This window comes from Lygodium microphyllum, chromosome 24 (genome assembly GCF_053477565.2).
Source record: "Lygodium microphyllum isolate KBCC chromosome 24, Lygodium_microphyllum_v1.1.10, whole genome shotgun sequence".
Lineage (NCBI taxonomy): Eukaryota > Viridiplantae > Streptophyta > Polypodiopsida > Schizaeales > Lygodiaceae > Lygodium > Lygodium microphyllum.
In genome coordinates, this window is record NC_141158.1 from 136,264,665 (window position 1) to 136,270,076 (window position 5,412).

The following is a 5,412-nucleotide window of genomic DNA, read 5'->3' on the forward strand; positions in this document are numbered from 1 at the left end:
AAATTATGGTGACCCATTCCTTGCGAGAGTAACTTTTCACCCAACTGGATTTGTGGGTTTTCTTCGTCTAATAAGGGGCTGATGGCAACTCCTTTTTGGCAAAAAACAAATCACAGATCCAAGAATATACCACATGAGGAGAATAGGGACCAATAGGGTACATGTTTTTTTTTTCACCCAAGAATAAAAAAAACCCATATTCTCTTGGTCCCTATTCTCCCCATGCTATATATTCTCGGATTTGTGGTTTGTTTTTTCGCCAAAAAGGGGTCGCCAACGGCCCCTTAATGGGCGAAAAAAAAACCACAAATCTTGTTGGGCCAAAATTTACTATCCAAGAATGGGTCATCAAAAAAATAAATCGTCCAACACCCCTTTATGGTGAGAAGAATTTACACATATCACATGCTCTTCCTCTTTCCCCTCTCTTTTATCAATCTTTCTCTTTCCCCCTATTTTCTCTCTCCTTCACCTATAAAAAGACCCATCCCCCCTTTTCACATTGCAAATCATTCCACTCTCGGTATGTGACTCTCTCTCTCTCTCTCTCTCTCTCTCTATCCCTCCCTCACTCTCTCTCCTTTGTATTTAAAAGGAACCCCCTCCCCCTTGCAATTCAACTTCTTGTTTGTTGTCCCCTACCCTCAGTACAGTTCCATCTCTCTCTCCCCCTCTCTCTCTCCACACCTCTCTCTCTAACACAATCACACATACTCTATCTCACCATTCTATCCCAGGCTTTTCCCCTCTCTCTCTCCTCCTCCCACTCTCTCTCTCTCTCTCTCATTCACACACACACACACACACACTCTCTCTCTCTCTCTCTCTCAATCTATCCCCACCTTCCTCCCTCTCTCTATCTCCTCCTTCCTCCCCACTCTCTATCTCTCTCCCTCTCCCTCGCTCTCACTCTCGCTATCGCTCCCTGTATTTGCCTCTCACTCTCTCTCTCTTTATCTCTCACTCTCTTATCCCAATGTCATCTCTTCCTTCCCCCCTCTCTCTCTCCCCAATGCTCTCTCTCTCTCTCTCTCTCTCTCTCTCTCTCTCTCTCTCTCTCTCTCTCTCTCTCTCTCTCTCTCTCTCTCTCTCTCTCTCTCTCTCTCTCTCTCTCTCTCTCTCTCTCTCTCTCTCTCTCAATTGGTATTTCATTGGCAAGAAATTAAGGAAGCAATATATCTGTAAGAAGTAACCCTAAGCCCCTCTATCATGGCCAAATCTGATTTCAAAAGACAAGATCATACCACCCTTTACGAGGGCGATGAAAGGATTGCAGAAGGTTTAGTCCGACAAACGTTTCCCTCACCGAGCTTGCTCCCTCGACGAGTGGGAGTTCTTATCACCATTGTGTATCAGAGGGGTGTAAAGGCCCGTGGCAAAGGCAATACTGAGATCAATGTTGAGAAAAATGCAATTTTGCAATGGCCAATCGAACAGACGGTAAGCAGATCCTCTCTTCATTTTTGTTATGATTGCTCTATCTCCCCTCTTATCCTATTTCACATCATTGTTTGTAGGAAAGAGAGCAACGACTGGGCGAGTCTCTCGCGGACTCTGACTTGCCTCCCCCACGATCTAGAACAGGATGACAGGCTATTGCCACTGGCAACATGCAGTCGCAAGGGGGGAGTCGCCCTCCAAGAGCGAGAGGAAGAGTAACACAAACACGATCATTGACTTCTATCGAGCTACAAGCAATCGTTACAATTGCATGTGGGGAAGGAGTGACATCAGGAGAAGGTGGAAATGCTTCGATGATGCAGGCAAGGAAGGGCAAGAGAAAGCTCGTACTATCAGAGAGTGATACTGACGAGGAAAACAATGACCATCAAAGCATCGAGTCCTTTAGTGCACAACAAGGGCGTGGCCATATGCAACCCAAGAAGAATCGAACACAAAGAACTGAAAAGAAGTGCATGCCAGATACCAGTGAAACAACTCGTGAGACCACTCTCACAGTCACTTGCGATAAACGTATTGTGCAAGTATGCATAGAAGATCAATTGAAAACGTTGACGGTGAGTGCTTGTAAGAGATGGTAGCATGATTTAGATTATGGTTTTTATTTATTTATGTTGATTGGACATTCATTACTTCATCATCTCATTCAGATGCGGACATCCACCCCTTTGCCATCCATCCCATTATGTCATTTGGTTTCCATGCCTACAATTAGACAAGTCACATCGAGGTACAAGCAACTCTCGAAAACCTTTTTTAGCAACGAGCATGTTAGAGGGATGGGTATATTTATAGTGTCATTAGAGACTCCAAGACACTAGTGCAAGGAGGTTGATGATGTGATTAGAACTGAGTGGGATCCCCATTGGCTAAAGAAGCATGAGGACTTCGAAGTAGAAATTAGTGGCACCGATTGGGCCTTTTTGTCAAATTGCATGTTTTATGTTTGAGATGGTAACCATCATCTCACAGCATGGATGAATGAGATACGCACATGTGAGTGGCCCTAAACTATAGGACGTTAACATTCTACAATGTGTTTGTTTCTTACATCATCCTTAACATAATTGACTGTTTGCAACAACCTTTCCAGATAATGCGAGGCAACATGTGTGCGTTGACTGTTGCCTTGTGAAAGTGACAAGTGTGGCAAAGGGGGAGATTTTGTCAGCTATTTCTCATACAAAAAAGTATGCAATGGACCATATTCATGAGATCCTAATATAGAATGTACACAGGCTGGCACAAAAGGGGATTATCCATACCTCGTATCCAGACCTTGTTTGTGAAGCAAGGATGCTGGGGCAAGCTGACCACGCAACTATTTTTGACAAGCTAACTGATGAGGCAAAGGCATGGGTGAAAGCACACAAAAAGCCGGCACCCATTCTCGCATGGTACAAGGTGCCATTGATTGCACTGGCCCACGTTATGTGGAAGGTAGGTAGTTCTTCAAGCTATCTCAACAATGGTTTTCCTAATGCATTTTTTCCTAAATGTTTCACACTGCCTTCCATGATCTCAAGCATACAGAGCATAGAGATAAAGAGAAAGCATAGAGAGCAAATGTTTCGCATTGTCTTCCATGATTTCAAGCCAGACGAAGATATAGAGTCATAGAAGTCAATGAAGTTGGCAGCATGGAGGCTTATGTACAGGTAGTTCACAATATCCTTCTTTAGTAGCATGTCTAGGGTGCTATCTTGCCAATCCATTCAAGATTTGTAATGGTGACTTTGCAAGTCAGGTTCATGTACGGGAAGATGGAGAGGAGGGCAGATGGAGATGGAGAGGAGGAAAAATGTATAGGAGGATCGATGCATGTATGAGGATTACCAGATAGAGCAACAGTGGGATGAGGAGGTATATCAAAGATGCCCTATTTTCCTTGAATATCCAGAAGGTGAATACCCCTCCAATGAGAAAATTTTGTACCAAAAATACTCAAGGAAAAAACAAACACAAGAGACACAAGGATCCAGAGGCATGGTAGGTGAAATGAGTTACATTCTTAGGAGTATATTACACTTTGTTGTCTCCTAATGAAGAGACTATGATGGGTTCACAGGAAACTGATACTAGTAGTGCAGTTACTATAAAAAGAAAACACAAGAGCAAGCGCACATCCAATATCATTGAAGAGAGGCCAAGCAAAGATCAGCCCTCATCACCAATCAATTTGGTTTCTCCACACCTAAAAGGTTTGATGTTTTGAAGTACTATAGCCAAGACATCTCTTGTGTCCCTCTAGTAAAAATATTTTCTTAAATATGAATTGTAACCACCAATCCATGTAGGCCTCTTCATTGATATCATTGAAGAGCAGAACACAATGGAAGGCATCACTGAGGAGGTCCATGACATTGGCATGGATAGAAGGATACAAAAAGTTCTTTTAAATCTTGAGGTGAAAAGTGTTGCCTTACACACTGCTATAGAGAGATGCATGACAATGATGAGAATCATTGAGGCATCACATGGAACTGACACACGTATTATAGAGCACCAAGATGGTAAGCTTGCTTTTGTACAAAACTCATGATGTGAAGGCACGTAATTCTTGTTCACCACCAAAGTAACATCAACAATATTTTTTAACACGCAGAGGGTAGAAGAATTGAGTGTCTTGGATTTGAGGTCACATCGGATGTGACGCATGCAAAGAGAGGTAAAGAAACAATGCTTGTGAATTCCGCACATGTCATGATTGGATGATGTCAAAGTTTTAAAATATTCTATCATTATATGATGTTAATAGTGATGTGTGTCCTTGTGTAGGGAAGGAAATAATGCAAGAACATGGACTAGCCATGCTAGGGGACGTGGCAGCTACCGATAAACAAGCATGACTCATGGTTTTTTTTTCTCACAATACAATGCCAATAAGAATGGTTTGTATTTTTGTAAAGGGGGATGCAATTTTTGATTTTCAACCTATAATGCTGGAGGATGTGCCAGCCACAAACACTAGTGAACTAATGTGTCTCAATAATACTATCTACAATAACATTTTGAACAAAAAATATGTTGCTAATTATGAATTTATCATACAGAGGGCCATACTAAAAGTCACGTGGAATTCCACTTGCAAGACATCATCTCCCACAAAGCTATAATGGTGTAAGATGTTTCAACCACACATGCAAGTAAACAAACATGTAAGAAGAATAGTATCTATCGTTAACATTTAGTAAGAAAAATATGTTACTAATCGAGAAGTCAATGTGCAGAGGTCCACAACATTGAAAGCCCTATGGAAGATCCCTTGCAAGTCGCTATCTCCCATGCCGCTATGATGGCGAAGGTGGAGTGGCGTACTATTCTTTGCGACCCATTCGAGATTGGACATGCATTGCAAAATGATCAGCCAAGTGAGGCATTCTCTCAATTGGTAGAGGCATTGGAGGAGGTCAACCAAAACAAGATGGTCGAGGTTGACAAAGAAACCACAAACACGGCATGTGATATTATGGTCGTTCCTCTCCCTGAAGATAGTGCCATGCATGGATTGGGGGATGGAATTCCGTCATGGAACTCCCATACTGAGGCAGAGTCAGTCGATGCCATGTATTTGGCTGATCGTGTTCTCAAGGACGCAGGGATGTTACTGTTCCTTGCCACAACACACTCCATGGTAGAGCTTATCGAGCAGGTAGTGGAGGATGGACACCGATGGATGGAATCAGGGAAAAAGTGTTGGGCCTTACGCATGGCACAAGTTATTCATTGCGAGACACCTGTATGTGTCATTAGAGGTAGAGAGGTGAGAGTTTTAAAGTCATGATATGCTCGTGCTAGATATTGTTTATATATCACACTTGTTGGCTTCGTTTAGTGAGTATAGTTACTAAAATTAGTATTTCAATCTTTTGCAGGTACATGTGCTATATATTCTAGCGTACATGTGTTCAGATATCGCTTACAATGGAATCATCCCTCCGGAGTTCACAA